Source organism: Ooceraea biroi, chromosome 2 (assembly GCF_003672135.1).
Source record: "Ooceraea biroi isolate clonal line C1 chromosome 2, Obir_v5.4, whole genome shotgun sequence".
Classification (NCBI taxonomy): Eukaryota; Metazoa; Arthropoda; class Insecta; order Hymenoptera; family Formicidae; genus Ooceraea; species Ooceraea biroi.
Window position 1 is genome coordinate 5,981,716 of NC_039507.1, and position 24,388 is coordinate 6,006,103.

General features: G+C 35.6%; 1 protein-coding gene across 3 annotated transcripts in view; it reads right to left on the reverse strand.

Annotated features, from left to right (window-relative positions):
• LOC105275393 overlaps positions 1-24,388 on the reverse strand; it is a 232,522-nt gene that overhangs the window by 160,267 nt on the left and 47,867 nt on the right. For all 3 annotated transcript variants that reach the window (XM_026967788.1, XM_026967789.1, XM_026967790.1), the window contains one exon: positions 14,948-14,987. The gene's annotated coding sequence lies outside the window, so the exon portion shown is untranslated. The remainder of the gene's footprint in view (positions 1-14,947; positions 14,988-24,388) is intronic.

Consider the following 24,388-nt stretch of genomic DNA (forward strand, 5'->3'; position numbering starts at 1 on the left):
TTACGATGACCACATTCGGGACGGTAATGCGAAAAGTTGTCTCTTATTACTTAATGAAGGCTACTTCGTGTTTTTATATAAGGTGACTCTAAAATAAGCTCTGTTACATTTGACACCTGTTACAATTGACACCGGTCTCCCCTATATAATAATAAAAATTGTTTTGCTGTATAGAAAGTATCTCAATTATTTTTTGCATTTCAATTGTTGCTGTAATTCTGATCTTTTCCTCATTATGAAAAATAAGTAAACGAAAACGACTAAAACCTCATGTGAAATTAGAGCCCTTTAACGATCGCGAACTGTTCGGAGGCTACGCAATCTATAATTCGCCAAATTACTGTTCTTATAAAATACGAAATACGTGATAAATATCGTACAATATAAATTAATTGAATACCGTAAGATGTAATTAAAGATATAGTAAATAAGTCAGGAATGTCGCGATTCTCGTGTATCAAGATGAAATATATCTATCCAATGTATGCAAAACAAAATGCTTGTTTAGAATCTCAATTATCATGCCATTCATGCACACACAGCATGTATTTCTCTGATTGCATTAAATCACAATTCAGAAGATTGATGAGAACCTGTTCACGCAATGTAATAATAAATAATTTTTGCACTGAGCTTTTCCTGAGAATTTCTGAATAACAATTTTATGAAACATTGTTCAAATGCGTGCAATTCATACTTTTTAAAGATAATTCTTCCATTTAAGTTAGTTAATAATTGATAAGCAGCTGCAGCAAAGCAGCTTTTATGCGAATCACGAAAAATAGAATGTAAACTTTAAAAGATCATAAAAACGTATATAAGCAAAATTGAAGTATAATATTATTTGAAAAATATTGCAGGTCTTAATAAACTAGAATGTACAATAACAAAGTAATTAAATGTGATAAATTTTTATACATCTTCCGATAAGTTTCCAGCCAGCAATTTGTTACTTCTTTTTAATTTTCGAGAGGAAAGTCGCAATTTATACGTAGTGAGCACTTATGTCAGCCTTGTTGCTGAGTTATCACCGGTAACTACCGCGTGGAAGTAATTACTGCCTCTTCTCGAGAGTGCGGCGACGATTAATCGCCGCCGCTGCTTATCATAATTAATTGCGGCATATAATGAGCAGAAGTACCGCGCCGAAATCCGCGACTCGACAACAAAGGGGAAGGGGGAAAGAGGATATCCATGAAACTCCGCTCGCGATATTCAATAGTTTGCGTGCGCGGTGGGCCGCGGATTTATTGTCGCTCTGGCGTCGGACGTTTATCCAGGATGGGTGGCGTTTTAACGGGCTCGATATTTAACGGGCGTCGCCGATAATACTTCTCGCTACTGGCTCGTGAGGTCAGCCAGCCGACGGGAGCCAGAAAAATGGAACAGTTACAGGAAACGGGAAGGGAATCGCTCCCACCGGGCAGATCACTTACCGATAAACCGCGTTAATAACGATAATCAGCTCATAAAGAGGAGTGAGGCAACAATGATAATACAGGCTCGCCAGAGTTATTATCTTATGATTTTTCATGACAGATAGGAGCAAGTGACGTTCCATGATTCGACATAATATTAACACAGTAAATTAATAGAGTAATTGGGTGCAGTTTTAATGTTATGAACTACCAAGTATGTCAAATAAAAGATATTGAGCAAATATAAAGTATAAAAATTAAATTTAATTATGCTATAAATGTTTCTGTAAATTGTTAATATTATCCTTGTGTATGTGTTTATACGAAAAAACATTTATACAATAATATACGGAAAAATACATTTATATAGTTGAAATCACTTCCAATTGATTATATTATTAATTTTATAACTTAAAAATGTTTGCTTTGCATAAAACAATTCATATTCACGGAATTAAACATTTATTATTAGTACAATTTGATATAATTGCATGTGAATAAAATCGAAGACACCCTATATATATTTTTTCGATTTTGGATAGCTTGCATTAGATCAAGTGTAATTCACAAGATCGTAAGAGATTATATCCTCTGTCTTTATTAAACTGTATCGAAAACTCACTTCTCATACAGTTCTGTTACGTTGATTCGCAATACCGTGAATCGCGCGTTTTAACGGGAACATTGACGTTTACAATAATTGAAACTCGATCCGATGACGTTTGTAATAATTGAAAGCTGGAATTACTCTTCGAACGACTGCTCGATCGATCTCAATGAGAATTTCTATTAAAGTTCCGACAAGTCGGACTTACGGTAACTTCGTGTATCACGTTTGTGAAATTGTAAGTGTGAGCGTGTGCGCACACACCGACATATCACACGGACAAATGGCTTTCGTGTATCTCTCGGTATATGCCGGTATGATATACCGCCAGGTTGGAAAATGCGAAAAACTATGATATTCCGTTTGCGCAATAACGTTCGCAAAGCGAAAGGGAAATTACATGGGTTATGCAGCGGACATTACAGGCGGTGTCTTCGGTTTATACCCAGCAAACATCCCGGCGGTAATATTCAGGATGCTCACGAGCGGCTGGTGCCTCTGTATCCTCTGTCCAATAATCCTTGCCAACCACCGCAGCTTGCCAAGAAAGAACGGCCTACCACGCAAATCGTTTCGTCAGTTCGCTGTTCGTTGCGAATTTATTACAGCAATTTTACTGGAAATGAATTTCGACTAATATACATAATACATGAACATCGAACAACATGGCTAGTAATGTAGTAAAAGAATGCTTATACCAATTACGTACCAAATCAAGTTTTCTCTTTAACAGTTAATTATTCATAATTTTTTAAATTATAATTGTTGTGCAGTCTATTACGTCTTCTATTATTTATAAGACTTAATGCAATGTTTTTATCAATCATGGTGCCGTTGTCATCAATCCTAGTAGCACTAATGGTACCCAGAGATGCAAGATATTACTATTATTTTATTATCTTTATTATTATTATTATTATTATTATTAGCCGCAAGATCACTAAGCGTACTTGGAAAGCAGTTCTACTTATAGAAAATTGACAAAAGATACCACAAATTATGATACATAAATTAAGATGCCGCCAATGAAAAAAGGTTGGAAACCACTGGCTTGATCAAATTCAAGCACATGGTTACTCGACGTAACCCTAACTTTTCGTCCATTGGGCTGAGCAAAGGCAATCGATCTGGTTGATTGCGAAGGGTGGTCGGCGGCATATACCAAGGATGTCAGCAGGTCAACCATGGGCTTTGAACCGTTCCTGGCGTCACCACAATGCGTGGACGTCCCGAATCCGCATGTTTGCCGACCTATGTTCGACAGCTTTGACGTGTCTCTCGTGGGGGACGTAGACACCAGAGATCAAATCTGGAGATGGCCAAACCGCTGTCCTATTACCACAAGCAATCCGGGATTGGTGCTACCTAATCTTACGCGTGCGAAGAGGTATAAACCGTATAAACCGTGCCACACTGTATTAGTACACCGATAACGTCGCTCATCCGATGTTTAGACACCCTACAAGACAAACTGCATTGCAATTTGCCTACATGACGTATCCTCGAAAGACGCAATGAACCGATAACTTGAATGACATTCTCTCTCTCTCTCTCTCTTCCTAATTTATATTCGCTTTGGCATATTTTAAGAGATTCATAACATGAATTAATAAAAAGGCTTTAAAATTGTAAATATTAATTGGCGTAATTGATAATAATATAATGTTTCACTTATTCTTGTAAAGATTAAAGAATATTATTTAAAACTTTTCAAATAATTGTTTTTAGTGTGAAATTTTACTTTTTGTTTCCTAGTATTGTGTGTATTAATTTCTCTTCGGTGATAAATATCAAGAATTAACAAAAGAAGGCACAGTAGAGAATTAATTCATGATAATACTTGTAGGCAATTTTCCTTACATTTATACGTTTAGGTATATAAATTCTAGATAATAAAGATCGCGAAACGTTATTAACATACGAATTGCTGATACAAGAACAATACAAGAACGAACATGTGCTGAATGAATGTGTATAACGCATTCATAATGTTACGCGCTGCTATTCTGATTTTCATTTCCATTAATTTTGTGTAATTGTAGACGAATGAATGAAGGTGGCATACCTATTGTTTCTCACCCAGTCGAACAATACTTGTTACGCTTGGTTCTCTGTTGCACGTCAGCCGCAGAAACATTTCTGTAAGCTATTCTCTCTTATCATCTCCTGATATGATTAAAGGCGGTTAAATTAATATGACCTCGAGTATAAAACAAGAAAAGTTCAAACGATCAGAAAACATTGATAAATTAGAATTGGCAAAAACGAGAATCCTGGCTGTATCGTTCTTTGTAATATTAATATGCCTGTATCGAGAAAAGCAAACCAGACATGCCATCAAAACATTAAAAAATGATACGTTATCGATTCCATTGACCTTCGAGGTATCATCTGTTTTGACAATAATAGATTTTTTTATCCGAAATATTGATGCCGACCTTATAAGTTGATCGATAAAAATAATTTATATTAACGTTCCAATCATCGACAATGATATCCATTTAATAAAAACAAAAAAGTTATAATGCATATATTATATAATCAAACCTGAGTAGATTTATATAGTAGCAAAAGAAATGAACATGATATATTCTTAGATATATCTATAGATTTTCTTCAATTTCACTTTAATAATTACAACTTTTCAGCTTACTAGTTTTCTCAGCAAATAAATTATCAGAAAAGAATATAATAAGTGTAAAATAAACTTTTCCAAATAAAAATCAGTGATAACACATAAAGAATAAATGCAATTATGTGAAATAGTGACATCTATGTTCATTACCTTCATGATATACAATATACAAATTACTTAATGCAAAATATCAAAAAATAAATTTCATGCCGTTTTTCTTATGTTTTATTATTTACAATTATTTTTAAATAGTAGCAAAAGAGACGAACATGATACATTGAAATATATTTTGACATTTCTATTTGCGTTATGAGATTTGAAACCTTTTCAATATTAATCTACACAAGTGGTATTATTCGAAACGTACAATCACGATATCGATATCAACGATATCGGTATCTCAGCTGCTCATTCATCATGATATGTTAAATTCATCGAACATTTCCGCATGCCAGGAACAAGTGAATCAGCGTAGCATATCGATAGCAGGGAACTTGACTATCCACATCAATTATCATTCATCCATGGCTCTACCCAGGAAACAAGCGCATTGTTTCGTAAGCACCGAGCGAGACAAGACGGTGCATAATCGCGTTCTGATTGACTCAACCGACCGCACAATTATAGCAAACCGGTTAATATCTTATCGGAATCCACCGGCTTGGTCCCGCGTCCGCTCCATATTCAGCCGTATTAATTACGCGGAATCATGTAGCAGTAGCTGCAGAAATCAGTAATACAGATATCGTACAACACGACCATTATCTTGTACCGTTTCCGTATTTCCGTCTATTTCCGATGCAAGAGAGCTAAGCAACTGGTTACCATCGAATTAACAGTGGCGGGTCGCAGACCAAAGGGACAGCGAAGGACGGAAGGCAGGAAGAGACAATTAAAGTGAACGGACTTCAGGAATGTCTATACACTCCTGCAAACCGAAACGCGTATATACAATTCTGAGTTAATCTACCATACATCAAAGACACTTTCTAGATCTCTAGAAAGTGGAATAGATCGCCGTAAATGAACCTATTTTACGTGCGCGTGTATGTCGGCCACGTGTATGTATGTATGTACATTCGAATTATCACGGTCCTATCGGTATCCGTTATAAATCTAATATGACTTTAAAGCACTGGGCAAGCAGCTCGATCAACGAGTCGCCAATTGTTACGGAACAGGAACCACTGAAATTCTGCTAAATGGAAGAACAATGACTACGAAAATTAATTGCGCTCGTGAATGTTTCAACGTGCAAAGCGTTCGCGCCATCGACACCGAGTCGACTGATGTGAGAACAATAAAAAGCTCTGTTGCTGTAGCGAGTAATTGTGTGCGAACCTTTGCTCGCGTACAGCACAGTTATCAAGTTTGGACAAAAGTTTGGCATAGATCGTTACAATTAAAAACGATTAACTATTATTTTTAAAAAATCAAATATGGTAATTATTTAGTATAACAGAATCACCTCCAATTATCTTGATCTTGACATATATTATAGTCAGGGGTTATCCCCGTAACCGTAAATAATCCGCAAAAGGGTTTAGTTCATTGTTTATTAAAAAGTTAATTTAAAAGTTTATTAATAAGAAAGTTCAAAACTGTTACACAAATTTTTAGCTATACACGCGAAAGGAGTTACGGGTTGAGTTAGATTAGATTAGATTTTCATATTTTTTTGATACTTAGAGATGACTCCGTTATACTAAATAATTATCAATATCATACACTTACAACAGATTGCACTGTGCAGTTCACTATGCAGAATAAGCATAAAACGTGTCTATTGGAGGGTGCAAAATAGCTACAATTGTCATGAGACTTGCACGTAATAAAGTAAATGTGCATAAATGTACATGGGAGTGTGTACGTTCTTCATGACTAGCGAATGTTTCAATTGCCGACATTACGCTCGCACTCGAAAGGTATATACGTTGTTTACGGAGCTCGAAGCTACACAACCCCTTCCATCGTAAATCAATTCCCGAGAAAGCATTCGGAGTTTCTAACGCACTGAGGAGAGATTCATATCCGAGAAAAACTGTATTCACGCGCACAATAGCTACCGGACATTTTGCAGTAATTTATACACTTCAGCGTTACTCGGGATGAGTCTAACAATATTGAATTCACATTTATTCACCGCTAAATAATCAGAAAGTTTCCAGATGTATCGTCCAAATTAGCTTCATGCTAATCAAGTTTTTGCAATTTAATTAACTAACAACATAAAACTTAAAAAAAAGCATGATATTATGTAGAAACTTATGACAGTTTATAACTGGATTTCAATCAACAATTATTTATAAATAACTTAATACTGTCTAATTTTCCGAATAAACTTTGTATTGAGAAAAACATAAAATAAGTTTTACTGGAATATCAATCAATTAATTTTTTTTAATCGAAATTAAAGCTATCAACAGTCGAATTTGAAAGGTAATCTCTCATTTTTACATAAGCTTTTAAACCATATTTTTACATAGTTTTCAAACCTAATATAATTCTACCTATTGCTGAATTAAAACTAATGTTACGACTCATTTGTATCCAGCAGAATAAACTATTTTAATATAAGATTTTAATATAATCTTTTATAATTATTCGTCTTAAATATTGTGCAGCGTGCGCGCAAAATTCTTATAATAATACCAAAATTTATTCTTCGAAACAAGCATAGCGTTATCATTCATGACATCGACTTCTACCAAATAGCTAAATCCATGTGCTAATGCTTAAACATATATAGAGGAAAATTACGTTTCCAAGGCTACAGGTGAACTAGAAGCTAAAGTACATTGACGTTAATATGGATTAGTATAATGCTGCTCCGTATCTATATCGTTGTTTAATCTTGAGTCTCCTTAATAACGAAGCTTGAAATTCATAGCTGCTACATTATATTTTCTGTAAACTTGGAGAAATCTAAGCTAAGCTAATCTGATTCAGAGAGACGAGGAGAAATTTGATGAGAAAGAGAAGTTGGAACGTTCTACATAGAATCGGCCATTAGCACGATTTTCTGGTCCACTAATTCTACCTATTGTATAACTGTTTGATACCAATAATCCTATCTTCTATTACAGTTTTATTATAAAATAATAGATCACTTAGGTATTGTTAGATTTTATTATGACAGAATAAATTGTAATATATGATAGTTCCACTCATGTTTTCCATTCATTCACTAAAATACGAGACAGAAATTACGTCAGAATCACATAATGGTCAAGCGACTTTACATAATCATTCGTAACTTTCGCAATTATAAATTCTAATTGCACCGCAATCTGTTATACGAATTGTCCACTGCCGAAACAACAAGCGGAATGCATTATGCATAACGTAGGTAGATTAATATGAAATAAGTTACGATTCTCCAAACATCGGTTACAGCCAATTCAATTCTGTGTAGAGCTTCGAGTTTTCCTCATCAATGAACAAACTGCATAGGAGAAATTAGGCATGCGCGTAATCAATCTGTTAGTTGGAGTAATTGACGCGATTGAAATGTATTTGCATATTTTATGAGATCGCGCACATTATCATTGGCACATATTCCTACCGTGTGTACACTGCTAAATTTGATGCGTGATTATTACCATATGCTTACTTAATAGCCCACGACACGCTCAACGTCATATACGTCATCGTAATAATATACTTTTTACGTTATGATATAATATTATATTATACGAATATATGTTTTTATAATATATCATATTTATAATGTGTTAATAGGACACAAAATGATTAAATTTTGTATCACGAAGGAGAACCGATTCGCTAATTATAAATCATTTCAATATATCTGATTGATCACGTTTCTATACAGCTAGCTTTTAGCCAGTTGTTCTGTCTGTTAATATTTTCGCGATGTTAATCATTCTTCTTGCTTATAAGCGGAAACATTTCCAACTTGCAGTTTCCTTTCAAACGTTAATGGTTTTAGATTTTATAACAGCCCCTTAAATATCGTACTTCCTTTATCTTTGTATTTACAACCGTGAAATGCCTACGGAATACAGGGTAGCTCAAAACAAATTTCAACACTTTTCATTTATAAAGCAAATATTTTCTCAATAAATATATATTATAATTAGTAACTTAATTTATGTACAAATATCTAATACTATGAATTAAGTACCTCTCGTGAAAATTTTTAAAAATTTTCTCTGAATTAATTCAAAATAAACATTGAAATATTTAAAAATTCGAAAGCTACCACAAAAATAATAAGCAGAGAACTTGATTTAACTTTTCAATATAAAAGATTTATAATAAACTCTCTCATTAAAAAAATAGATATTTACGTCCACGATTTTTGACAAATAACTAGTATAAAGTCCAATGCAGCATTATTTAGTCTCAAGTAAACTTCTATTATTTTTTACTCTCTCAACACAACGTACGACTTTGTATTCGCGATTAAAACAGAGATAAGAGCGAGAGATAAAAAGATGAAATGAGGCTGTCTTTTAACTGGTCTATTTTCAGTCTCGAGATTAGACAAAGCAATAAAATTTTGTAATAATATAATTTTTAGTACCGATCAAAGAAATCAAGAAGAAGAAGTTAAGTAGCAATTGATGTGAAGATTAAAACTTCAGTAAGTTTTATATTAAAGATAGAACAATACAAAAAATGATGAAAATTACTGTGTTCCCAATTCCATTAATTAAATGTATGTTGAGAAATTGTGAAAAAGAATTTCAATTGAGAGGAGTTCAATATTATGGAACAAAAACTTTTAATTGTTCCTAAATAAAATGCAAATTTATATGTTATCGTCTACCGAATACTGATAGATTAAATCGGATTTCTTTAGACACACGATATTTTCTAAATGATATAAAGGTAATTCGATGATCTCCGCTGAAAACTAAACGCTCAGAAAACAGATACACAACGTTTAAAAGATATTAATCTCGTTCAAGTGCTACGTTCGGCTTTAGCGGGGAAGAACTTCGGTCGAAAATTCTCGTTTCCTTCGGTCGGCGAAGCGAAACAATGCTGCTACAGCGAAGTATTGTGGATGACTCCACTTTATAACGGCAGTTATTAAGAGCATTGCCAACAATTTCACGGGCCATTGTGCTGGTGGACAGTTTGGGAAAGCTCCGAGCGGTTGTGCGTGCCGCCGTCGTAAATCTGATTCTGGAAATCGGCTACGAAATAATACATTAATTTATCGAGCTCACTTCTCTCTCTCTCTCTCTTTCTCTCTGCAGCGCGTACCACGTACGTTATTATCTATAGCATGTATCCGCATGCGAACATTCGTGTTTGCGGATGTCGTATATATGTACGCGACGAAGCGTGCCTCCGTCGGAAAGAGGCCGGTCTCGTCGGTAGCGACGACGTTAAATTGCGGTGCCCACATGCTTAACATTGTTAACGGACTACGACTTCGTTAGTCACCGTCGTGACACTTCTCCAACTGCACCCAAAACCTTATTGTACAAGGGGCCGGTTCCTCACCGCGAAACCAACGGTTTCGGCGGTGCGGCGGCGTGAAATCGAACAATCTTAGAAAGATGCCTGAATTAATTTAACCCCTTGCAATTCAAAATACTTTTGAGAAATGTCTGTATTAACTTACTATCGCTCTTAGCAAACTTAGAAATAAACAGCAGGTTAAGGTAAAAAATGATAAAATGAAACTGAAGATTAACAACACATTCGTTATATGCGATACATCACATATGTATATATATGTGATGTATTGATTGCTGTGAAAGCTCAGCAATGCATGCGTGTAATAGCCATTTTTTTATTCCACTTCCATGGAGATAAAAAAGTCTATCTTTTCAATATCAAAAATTTTTCAAAATGGGCTATTGTGGACGTTTTTTCAACAATATGGTGGTATTAAGATTACATCAATAATGTATTGATACGATAACAAGTTATCTGAGTGAAAAGTACGCTTATCACGGGAACACGAATTGCGGGATGATCAGTAATGGTCGTGGTCCATCTTTGATCTTGTTTCAGAAGCATGCACGGATTTCAAAATTGGAATTCTCGGTCAAATACCACGTACGGTTTTCGGCTCGGGTGGTTAATGCAGTAATACCTAATACGTTACGGATTCATCCGATCAGCTTATGCACACATATGTGGATCGTAATATCAACGATATAATCAGAGAAAGCCCGAACAATTGTTTGGTAGCCGTGAGAATAAGCATTTCAATTACCATATATCAGGAGAAGTAACAACTCGCGCCCGTCGATTTTGCAGACGTTGTTCTCTCGCAGTTTTCGTCGTCATAGCTCTTCTCGGCGTACATCTCTATGTATCCGCCATTTGTCACAAAATATTATGCATTGCGCGACTACGCGTACTCGACCAGCATAAGGAACACCGATAGATACTCGAGTTTGGATATTACTCGTGTTTTATCGCTCCGCGCGGTCCACCGAGTTCGAGAGTTAACTCCGATCACGCTCGCGAGCTCTCGAGCGGAGAGTTAGAAAATCGCTCGGCTGACTCTCGGATCTAATGCACGATTTACTAGCGAACCATGCGGAACCATAGATTATAGTTAATATCCCAGAATCGAACTTTCATGAATAACGTCTATGTGACGTTCTTAATCCTCTTCAGCTGCACGATAATATGACAGGATACATTAACGTCAAGCTCAATACTGCACTTGGTCGATCCTGACTTTTGTTTATCTGATGCAAGAAAGACATGCAAGTGTAATTGTGTAAAATAAACAGTTAGTTGCATATGGATAAAATTCTGAATAATGTGCAATTTTTTCGCGTACGTTTAAATCGATCAATAACGTGTGTAATATTAACGTGTAATTTAAACGAAAAATGGAAATTAAATACTTTTATTGAATATGAAAATTATATACGGTTTAATTAATTTAAAGCACCTGCGTGCGAGTTTTATACAATATTTTAAACTACAAAGTATTTTCTTAATTTCATTTCTCGTATAAAATCCGCTCATATACATCGCTGCTTATATTCTGATGCATCGAAAATATGCCTACCGTTTTAACGCATTAGCATTTACGGGAAGCAGGGAGCCGAATATAAAGTGCACTCGCATGCATACGTGAATGCATTATAAGAGAAAGAAATTTCGGACCATAACGACGTTAATGTTTCTCGCGGCCCACAATTATGTCGCAATTAATGAAATTACACAAAAGTTTCATCTTGGCTTTAAGCACCGATTCATATATGCGGTTATTATCTGGCGAGATTAAACCATCGTCGTTATTATGCAAATTAATAGATTAAGCGAGATAATGTCTGAAGGTATTAATATGTTGCAAATAATATCAATGTTCTTCAGCTTTGCTGGCAGCGCCGTTGCTAATAATCGTTTTAATCAAGCGACATATTCGATTATGCGCTACAAACGGTAACGTATTATATAACGCGGTGCGCATTACGAGTAACGATTGTAAATTTTAAATGATTATACAGTGCGAATTAATTACGCATTCGCGTAGAGCAAGCAACGAATAGCGGCGTAATTACTGTATGATCGGCTTCAGAATAGCTGGCGGATTACAATGCTGGATTACATGGCCCACCCCTTTTCACTCCTACCGTTACTATCGATTAACCAGTATTTCCGACGAGGCGGTTACGGGAGCATCGGACAACGTCGTCCTGCTACACGCGAGACGGGAGAGCTGCAAAGAGTGCGCGGACTGCATAAACATAACGTATCGTGGTTTACATGCGAATGTACAACGCGTGCGTAGAGTCGGATAACACGAAATTGGCGGATATCGACAACGCGGATTCCGCGGTGCACAATCCTCCGTACTCCAATCAAAACGCACGACATTCGGTTTACATATATTGGGACGAACCAATCAGGCTGATGAAACGAGCATGTGCAAACACATGTACATGCGGAGATTTATGCAGAATGTACGCAAATTTTCTTTTACAGAAAATGTACGCGAGAAATGCGTATCAATAAGTTGTACAGAGATATAAATCGAAATCAAGTGCAAATTAAATTTGCTCTTCGAAAATTAAAATACTTGCTAATATTTCATGATTAATCTGTTCTGTCGTATAGTAAACATGATAAAGATGAAGTAACCGTAATTGATCGATATATTGCAGTAATCTTTTAGAATTTAATAGCAAAATTTAGGGTAAATATATACAATAACGGACCCAGCCCCGATGACCTTGATCGTGACATATATTATAGAAGTCACCCTCCTGAGTGACCTTCAAAAGGTTTTAGCCGTCGCTCGTTGTTTATTAAAAAGATATTAACAAAAAAGTTTAATGATTTCGCACGAATTTTTAGCTGTCCACGTGAAGCAAGAACATGATATTGACATATATTACAAAGGTCACCTTCCTGAATACCCCGCACTAGGTTTTAGTCGATCGTTATTTATGAAAAAGTTATTAACAAAAGAAATTTCGAAAATATAGTAGTTATTTTGAATATTGAAAGATATAAACGACGAATATGTATATGAACGAAGAAAGGAAAGTCATTTAAAGCAGTGAATTGTTAATATATAGAATAGTTTCTTTTAATATAAGTACAAAGTATTCTTCACTTTAACCAAAAGCACAAACAGTTAAATACAAAGTATTCTCTGCTCTAACTTAACCTAACCTAACCTAACCTGGTTAGGTTATATTTTCCGAAACTGGAGCCCCGGACACATATACGTTTGTTTTTTAGCCCGCTTCGCGGGAGGGCGGGAGGAGGGACTTCGCCTCTACCTCCGCCAGAATCAGTGCCGTGTACCAGGTGATCAAAATCTGTACGGTGAAATCTATATAACACCGGCTCCGGCGGGGGGAGGGGCAAAGCCCCTCCCCGCCCTCCCGCGAAGCGGGCTGAAAACGAGCGTATGTGTCCGGGGCTCCAGTTTCGGAAAATATAACCTAACCCAAACCTATTTCTGATTTAAAGCTAAAATTACATCAAATATACTCGTTCGTAAACGTATATGGTATCGTAAAATTATGCTTTATTCATTAAACATTTTTGTTAATAACTTTTTAACAAAACGAGCGAAGGGTGAAACCTAGTGCGGGTTATTCAGGAAGGTGACCTTTGTAATATATGTCAAACTCAAGTCCTTGCTTCGCGTGGACAGTTGAAAATTAGTGCAAAATTATTAAACTTCTTTTGTTAATAATTTTTTAATAAACAACGAGTGACGGCTAAAACCTCTTGAAGGTCACTCAGGGAGGTGACCTCTACAATATATGTCAAGGTCAAGGTCATTAAGGCTGGGTCCGTTATTGTATATATTTATCAAATTTAGTAAATGTCAGATAATTCGCAGTTCAAAATAATATCTCGATATGGAAATGTGAGAAAAGCAATAGCAGAATCAGTCGTTTTCCGGTCGCAGTAAACGTTTCTCAGATAACGATTATGATTGCCTCTCTCTACTTCGTTGTCTTTCTCTTATTCATAAGATCACTAATTATTACTATTTTGCAAGAACATTCTTTCATACAACATAAAATATTTTACATTAATTTCTGTAACATGAAATTACCTTCTTGATTCTCAATTTGATATGTCAATTTATTTGCTTCCATAAATTTGGAAATTAAAAAAAAGTGTTATGCTTTTAAATTATCATATTTTTCTTTTATTATTGCTCATTTTGGATCTTTCCTGTTATCTGTCCGCCACTTTTGGTATTTTGGTATTTTAAACCTAATTTAACGTAATCTTACCTTTTCTGTTATCTATTCTTCATTATTTGCTGGATTTTGATTGATATATAAAATGTAATTAGTGTAAATAATAATAGTACAAACTGAATTATTAGACAGTGGCGGGCAGATAGGAAAGGTCCCTCAGTTTTATTCCTCTGATAAGTTCTATATGAAAACATAGCAAAAAATATAATGGACAAGATAAATCGATGTTGTAACAATAGAACCAAAATAAAAAAAGATAAATGATTGCCGTTACACATTCCTTTGTAGTTCCGTATGATTGTTACGGATCAACTATCGTTGCCGAATTGCACGTATGCAAACAAAACCTGTACAGAAAAAATATAGAAAAAAAAGGAATTCATGAACAAGGGATTCGTTGCAACAGTTCGCTCACACGGAAAACGATAGTTAACAGGTGAACATAATAAGCATTTAGCTCTAATACATAATTTGCTTGCATAACCAAATCAAATTGTATAATGCCCGTAACATTATAACATATGTCGTGTCCACTCCATTGAAATTTATGTAAAGCATTAATTCTATCTAATTAATTAACTATTTAATAGCATTAGCTATTACTCACCATAATGATGTAGATTCGAGCTGCACTACTGAAAGTCGATCTGTAAAACAAATGAAAAATAATTTTTTAAATTATATTGTTATTAAAATTATATATTGTTATTAAAATTAATTTTTCTAATAGTTATAACGTTATAAACCGAATAATAAATATTGATATTCTTTATATATTTTTATTTTAACATTTAATAACAGACAATTATATTTTTCAAAGCATATGATACAAGATTCATTATTCCATTAATCAGTCACAGAGCAGATTAAAAAGTATATCATATGTAAAATTTATTAATTAGGTGGGAATATACAAAATTACATTTTCCCTTTCTTTGTCAGGTTATATTAGGTATGTAACTGGCGCTAGCATATCGAAATGAATGATATTAAATCGTAATTGTCATTATGCACATTAAATCATCGCGAGAAAATATGACGAATAAAGACAAATATTTACCAGTCGATAAGCAATTCGCTTCGTTGCACTCTGCATTTCACTCACTCACTCATACGTTCCCTCACACATGCATGGACATTAATCGGTCGGAAAAAATCGCAGTTAATTAAAATATTAGTGCACTCGCACGTTTATTAATTACTGATATAATACGATAATGGTAGTATCTAGCGCCAAGTTCACGCGCGTAGCGATATTCGTGCTGCGAGATGCTCCGTGGATCTTGTACATACATATGCGAAGAAACTTGTTCCCCGCCTCATCGATTATCAGATCTCAATAACGACTGCACGGATTTTTAATAGTTAGCTGAGAATTGCTTTACATGCCTGAACTGTATTCATTTTCTTCTCCGTGCTCTATTTGCGGAGATATTTTGATGTAAAGTTCAAAATTGCATAATTATGTCATCTAAAATTTGACGTCGGCGTCCAACTGCAACGTTTGTCACCAGAGAGCAATTGCTCTCGGTTGCTATGGTCTATTTATTATTTATTTATTTATGTCAGTCTGTTTATATGACTGTTGAGACATATTACAACTTGACAGATAATATTGTCAGCAATTCACATTGAAGGTTGTTTTGTTTGCTAATCGTTTACGTCTTTAATAATATTTTAACAAATATTACTATATTTTGACTATTTTGTAATTAAATATAAAAAAAACAGTAAAGCTTTTATGAAGAGTTATAGTTTTAAATCGTAAATTGTTGTGTCTCATTTTTCGATCCTCCTTTTGCGATTCGACCAAGACGCAACGCGTGAACTTGACGTCTTTCTTTCCCTTTTCATAGAAAAAGTAAGTTTTGTACGGACTTCTTACACGCGCGATACACTTCCAATCGAACAGTACAAAACATGACGTTCCGATGCTGCTGTGTTCGACATTGTCAACATACACGCGCGAAAAAGTCGGACGATTCGCTGGCAACTTCAAATCGAGGCGCTCGCGGACAACGTCACTCCACTCGCAGCCGCGTTCATAACCGCAAAAAGAATGTCCGAATAATCGCCGTCAAATACTACTTAAGCCGACGCTGTCGATTCCTGATTTACGTATTCACGCGCGGACGTGATGCATCGTACAAGTACGCGTATGTACGTGCGAAACGACGCAATCTCAATAAACGTGAATGCTTTAATGGGTTACTGACTCGTGACGCTGCGACACGCGCGTCCACCAGCAGCGATCAACGTTAAACGCGATCGCGAACCGCGCCAACTGATTTAACGACGCTTTCACGCAAACGACGATTGTCCGTTGCCCGATTAAGCACTCCCGAGCACTCGTGCACTTGCGAATGCTGCGATCAGGTGAAACGCATGCGCGAAATGCAAAATAATCCCGCTACCATTACCGACACGGCGCGAAAATCACGGAATTGATTCAAATTGCAAGGTGCGACTACGTGAGTCAAAACATGACCGCGCGCCGCGAAAATATGAAATTAGACGCGGCATTTTTACATACTTTTTGACCGTAATGTCAATATAATAACGACAGGCAATTATCACGCGATCTTGATGTGATTAATATGCATCGATCGCGATGTTCTCAATGTTCAATTAGGCGCATGATACATTTTTCACGATAGTGAATGAGAGGAATGTGCGAGATACGTCGATCGCTCATCCGTTGGATAATTAATCTTACTTTACTCGGAAATTATCACGTTTTTCATCATTATAAATCGTGGCAGTAATACTCGCAAATTGGTTTTGCTAACGCAAAGAGAACATGATTTATTAATATTTTTATATTATTATTAGTATTTTTATATTGATACTAATAATTTTATTCGATTTATTATATTGTGAGATAATGAAATTTCTTTCTTTCTTCTATTATCTCTATGCGTTTTATTTATTTCCTGTGTATATAGCTCGTTCATTCTATCCTGTTTGTGTCTAACATTTCTGATTCGTTAGCTATGTTTGTTTTTCAATATGTACAGTAGTCCTGTATAGTGCGATTTATTTTTTCGAGAGAGCTCGTAGAGCAAACTGCGTGCTGTCTCCAATTATTTTAATAAAGAGATACATTTTTCTTTCTACAAGTGTAACTCCTAAGCCTTTCTCTACAATATTATATTAATTTCGAGATACATGAGAACAATTAACGGCACATTTGTAATTGCGCGTTGCACGAATGAACGAGCAAAGTATTTAGCGAGATGGTCAATGTTGTTTTCATTAGTTTATTATACCTCGTATTATTATAGGTAAATTCTACAAATAGTTGGACTTTTCGAAATCAATTAGATATAATATCACGACTTAATAATAATATTAACCCCCCGTCGTCCATCACTTTTTTAACAACGCCATTGTCTCACTGTACACTTGAGTGTTATACATGTATCGTTGACACATAACTGCTTTAAAAAATTTGGCAAAATTCCGGGTGACTTATTTTGAACGTTTCTGAACATGTTTTCACAGTCCGCCAAACCGGAATGATCAATAGGTTTTTTATGAAAAATTGAAATTTGTCGGTGAAATTTACTATAGTAGTTTCAGCGTGTCACTCAAGTGTACAGTTGGACGACGGAGGGTTAATAATTAATAATTCCTAACATAAATAATTCATAAAATTCAAAAATCAATAAAAATTGCGAATCGAACTGTCAGGTTTTTCGATTTCTCGGTTTCTCAAAATATATTTCCGTTTTTGAAAATTTTAGTTGGAAACTGAAATCGCGCGTGTCAAATGTCCGGAAGAGTCGAATCGAGCAACGAGTAATCGCGACAGTGCATTAAACTGACCTAAAGGCCATTCAAAAGTTTTAGTTGTGATTGTAAGGCCGTTAGCAAATCGATCAATCATAATCAAGCATTCTCTTACCGTAATAGATATATTTGACTGTGATTGGCCAATTTGCTTACGGCCTTAAGCAGGCCCTAAATGGTCAATATTATTACACAATAATATTGCACAATAACATTGAAGCAGGCCCTAGACGGTCAATATTATTTCTAATATTGATGACATTCTCTCTGTAGTGCAATAGTAACTCTCACAGCAATAATTTAATTTCTAAAGAAATGTTAAGTGATACCGAAGCAGCTTGTGTAGCCATTGTTTTAGCTTCTTATAATAAAGAAAAAAAGAGAAGAATGTGGACGAAGAAACTTTTGATTAACACAGTATATTGCGCAAACCTTCAGTATAATCTACAAACGGTCAATAATATTGTGCAATATCAAATATTGTGCAATAATATTAACCGTCTAGGGCCTGCTTTACGACTTACGGCTAAAATTTTTTGACGTGTAATGGCTTTAATGGTTATCACGGGCGTCCTTTGATACTACATGTATTTCGCATCTAGTTAAGTGTCGCACCGCATCCAACGTTCCACTTAACGTTCGGTTAATGTCCGTTACCGTTACGTACTATATTATCGCCGATATTTTTACACGCCTACATGTGCGTCGTGCGCTGATGTCGAGACATTCTTGTGTTATGTTAATCAGTGCATAGTGCAGTGCGTTTATAATCAACCGTGTTTTTATGCAATGGAGCGGCATCAGCCAGGAGTGAGTAAGCGAGCGAGCCGAAATAATGCAGCGGGAATTGGCATCGACGTATCCGCGGTGAGTACATTTTAATTATGCTACCGAGATTGATTGTGCGTTTATATCTGGATGATTTGTCGCCATCATAATGATCTTTTTCACAGCTGATTGCGGTGTTTCTCGTTGCGCAACAAAAGTGCAGCATACTAATGTCTCATTCCATTCTGGTTTGAATAAATTTGAGTAAAAACAATGGATGAGCTTTCAAGATTTTACTTAAAAGTTTTTATTCAAATATTTATCTCTTTCTGCCTAATATTTATTTTTATTTATGTTACTTTGCGGTACGCACGGCGACAAGTTTTATAATAGCACAGGGATTGTGATAACGTCAGTCTATTTTATTGAATTGCTAATATTTTAGTGATTCATCGATCAAATCTGGCAATCATCTCGATGTTCGGATGTTCAAATAATTGTGTGAGACGTTATAAAACTTCCTAACTTTAAGAAACTGCGCGCCAACGAGATTTGTTAGACTTTTTTTTAAACACAGTTATTATTCTTTTTCTGCCAGAGCTGCCTCACTAAATAAGAGTCAATATAGATCTATATGAATAAATTATATTCGCTGCGAAAAATGTCACCCCACCCTGGCTTAATGGTTTGCTGACGAAGTAATAATATCTATATAGTATTATTTTATTGAATCTTTAATTTATTAACCCATTGAGGATAACGTACCTCATATGAGGCCCGGACTTAATCTTTCATGAGTACAATGATAACTATGTACAATGATGTTCATTAATGAGGTCCTCTTTCGGTGTAAATAGGTGTAAATGAGCGGGCCATCCGTCAGTGCCAAAAGTCAGCATCAATATCGTGTTATATCGCAATTACATTATGAAGTGGAAAATTATAACGCTGATGTTATATAATTATATAACTTTGTGTTTACTGGAATAATAATTTACATAATATAATAATTATAGGTGTAGGCGCGCTCATCTACACCTATCTACACCGAAAAAGGACCTCATCAATGCACATCACTGTACCTCATATGAGGTTTTCATACCATTGAGGATCACATACTGCCCGGACTTAATCGTTCATGCGAGGGCTACACGTACCTCAATTTGTATTTTCTTTTTTTTTTGAAAAAAACTCAGGCCCAGGAGTATTACAATGGCAAAAAAGCTAGTCTTCAACAGATTAAATACATCAACATCCCCCGCCTCACTCGACGTGCCAGAAAATCATGTACAAAAAGCTTTCGTAATGAATTTGTTTTGCGAAAAGCAAACGCGGTTAAAATACTGAAATAAGTACTTATTTACACGTATATCACAGACATCATCATAAATTTTGTTGCCTGTTCCACGAACGAGCCATTCGTCAGAAACTCATGGTTCCGCCATAACGGAAAAATCGCGCAATTTTCGGAGCGATTTAAGCGACATTTCGACGCGAAAGAGAAGACGGTTCTTGGAAAGAATGTTCCAAGTTCCGCGTTTCGTCTCGGTGAACACGAACGCCCGATTCGAAAGAAAGTTTGATGCGAGATCAGCCTCCGATACGAAGGTTAGAACAACAAATTCTCCTCGTTTCCTGTCTCCCCGTCTCTCGTCGCGTCGTTTACGGTAGCGAGAGTACCTGTTATCGTTATATGATGCGGAAGAATTGACTGGGTACCCTTCCTCGCGATGTTTTTCCTTCTTTTTGCATCGCGGACGATACATGCTATTTTCAGTGTAGAAATATTTTCCTATCACAAGCAGACTTCCTCTCCCAACGGGATTTTCACAAACACCCTTCCGTTTCCTAGAAATATGTATGTATGACAAATATCTATAACTAATTGTTTACTTTGAACTGTTTATCTCGTGCAAGTTTTGCTCTCCTTTATTTTATTTCATTTTTACAAATAATTTACGTTTCTTTCATAAATGTTTTCAGATGATTCGGTAAAATATCTGTTTAGCATATTCACATATTTGCCTGCAAAATATGTCATATTTCGATAAAGATGCGTATTATATGAATAATATTGTGGGGAATTGGTTTTCGGATAAATAATAATAAAGAAACATGTTCGTTTAGGGGTAAAAATATAATAATAGAAAAATATAATTTATTCCGCCGACTGTGTTTGTTACAAAAATCGAAAGAAGCCGGTTGGCGGTTGTCTCGCTCGTGATCCGGTTTCGTGTCAATCAGCTGATAGACTCTGTATCTTGCTTGTTTGTCGCTTACTTTCTCGCTCGCTTTTGTCCACCGCTCCCTACGAACGTAAGAACGTCAACAACATGATTACTCCTAAAATGATTCGTGAAAGAAAGTCGAATCCTATAATACGCATACATTGCAATGAATCAATTTTAATGTTTTAGTACACCAACATTTCATTTAAATTTATTAAAGAAATAATAGATTTAAGAACAGATTCCAATTTTATCTACTTTTTTCATATTTTCGTGAAATTATGAGATCATAAAATGATAGAATAAACAAGGCAAACTGAGGAAAAGGGAAGATCCCGTGGAAAATATTTTTCCATTTCCACGTCAACCAAATACTTCACATGTCCTGAAGCCATTTATCCGTGCGTTTTCGTGTACAATTTACAGAGCATCTACTAGGAAGAATTTAGGGTGCTATTCACGTTCGCTTTTCGTTAACCCATAAAATCCCGTTGAGGAAAACGCATGTTACATGCGAAACCGCGCTGGGAAAAAAGGTCAGGCTACTCCCTGACCACCAGCCGGCGGTGTGTAATGGATTAACCTATTTTTATGTAATGCGTCACGACATGTCACACATGTCGTATTTGCATATCGCATGTGTCACCGCGAGTTCCCCATAGATACGGGACTATAATCAATCAAATCTCGCGTTGGTCCCCCGGGTTTCCCTCGAATTGAACGACGTACGAATGGCTCGATTTAAAAGCCAATTATATTGGAACGCGCGTCGAAGGCATCTCTCGAATTTTTTGCAAGAATTCAGCAGATTCATAATGCTGAGAATTTTGTTCAACTGAATTTAACGATGACGTGTCGCGTTTTTGCGTTTTCTTTCTGAACTTAAAACCATTCAATTTGTTACACTTATCTTTCAAACAGCTATAAAATAATATATGCTGACAAGGACTTATTGAAAACATTTATGTTTTTAAATATTCATAACAGTTTATGAATATGTTTATGAATATGAATAAGTTTATTCTAAATATTCAGAAGTTGCACATCTCTCTCTCTCTCTCTCTCTCTCCCTCTCCCTCTCCCTCTCTCTCTCTCTCTCCCTCTCCCTCTCCCTCTCTCTCTCTCTCTTTCTCTATCTATCTATCTCTATCTATCCACACTTGATAGATATTGATATCTGAAATAATGTATTAAAAACTACATACGCAACATGAGATAGGAATAGAACTTCTAACGAATCGTCACGTATTCTTGTATAATATCGTAGTATTATGTAGCATACTTTAAAAAAAGTCTGTATAAAGTAAATTTATATTATAAGCGAAAAGAAAAAAAGGCGAAAGAGATAGAGAAAATATATAATAAATAATTATAATACCATTAGCAGCAAATGCACGCATGGATATTGCACGTGATATCGCACATGAATGTTCATTCTTAAATCTCAAATAAAACACATACAGGTAACAAACAACTGCAAAAACTGAACAGAAAGACTATTTAGTTAACAATAGTTAGTTTGAATCAGTTAACTGTGTAATCGGATTAATTAATTAATCGAATTCGGTCCAATCAATCGGGTGTGGAACAGTGTCGCTGCAGCTTGGTGCATGCCTCGATATATCGCGGCAGATCTTTTACGACTTTCTATTATTTCGCGTGAGTACGAGGAGAGGGAGCTCAGATAATTAGCAGAATTTAAAAGCACCTTCCCTTCGTTCCCCAGCACTATTCACTGGGCAATTATCGGCAAACGAAATCGTGCGATTGGTTAATTTAAAAGCTCTCTTCGTTGCTACTCATTTTTCTTACGCTCAACAGACAGTGAAATTTCTATAACGAACGTTCGTCGTGAAGGTAATTTGGTAAGTTCCGTGAGTCTCCCTTTTTGTATTATTAGAGATATTTCAATAAATGCGTGTGACTACGAAACTGTATAATTACTTCTCTACATTTATTAACGCAGATATATTTTGTATGAAAAAATGGGGCTCGAAATAAATTATACAATATCACTTTACGAATCAGAATGTATAAATTAATGGCACTAATTTATTATACTATCTCTAAATTATCTCATATTATTTTTGCATTTTCTCTGTTACGATCCTTTGATTCTTTCGCGATTCTTTGATATTGTTCTCTGTTTGTAATATTTCTGTTAGAAATAAAGAAAACAAGGAAAAATGTCATAATACAAGCAACTAACTTGCGTTAACTTGTCCATTGCAATGCCACGTGTTAAACAGTTATTATGTTCTGAATAGTTAATAGTTAATAGAGTAGTAGCAGAAAGCTCTCCACACTGAAATTATCGCATTAATTGAGTTTTCATGTCAGCTTCATATCTTCGTTGCTATTTTTTATATCTTTCATCACTCGAAATATCTAAAAAATATTGCGGTGCCCACCAGCGAGAAATATCTTATCCCGCTGCATCCCGGTAATATTTCAAAATTTTATCACGTGCGTGAAAATGCAACCATAGACGACGGGAAATGCGATGGCATCACGCACGAGTCACGTGGCATCTCGCGCCTCGCGGGAACTGTATATTTTCCGGTATACACACGGCAAAGCGGTTCTTCATATACGGCGCTGAGTACACTTTCTATTGTTCCGTTCGCCCTCGCGTAATCTGTTTCTCGAAAGACTGGCAGTAATGTCGGTACGTAATGCGGCTCTTTTGTATGCAACGCGCACTGCTACCGTCGTGACGCGCGCGAGATATTTTCCGGAATTTCCCAGCGAAATCGCGCAACTCGCTCTCTGATACCGTCGCACTACACAGACCGCGAGAAAGCTAACTATATTATACACACAATAATTCGCATTCCGAGTGTGGTACAACGTGACGGTGTCCAGTCAGTTCCCATTTTGCGCTAACGTCACGATTATTATCGCACGCCGCGAAAAAAAATGTCAGCGAACACTGTGAAAAATCGAATGTACATGTGAGTTGTACTTTTGAGTTCACCATCTAATTTTTATCTTTTCTTTTTTGCACTTTTAAATTAAATATTTTATATAAATTATTGATGAATTTATATAAATTGTTGTTGAATCGGAAAACATTTTTTAAGACTGGCAATACACATTTAAAAGCGGCCATTGAAATGAATATTTTCTTCATACGTAAAATTTGGAATAATAAACATTACTCGACGAAAATAAATTCTATTTAGGATAACAATGTCATACATTTTACATTTATATTCTGCACAAACTTGAATATGCTTTTAAAATATGCTTAATTTTTA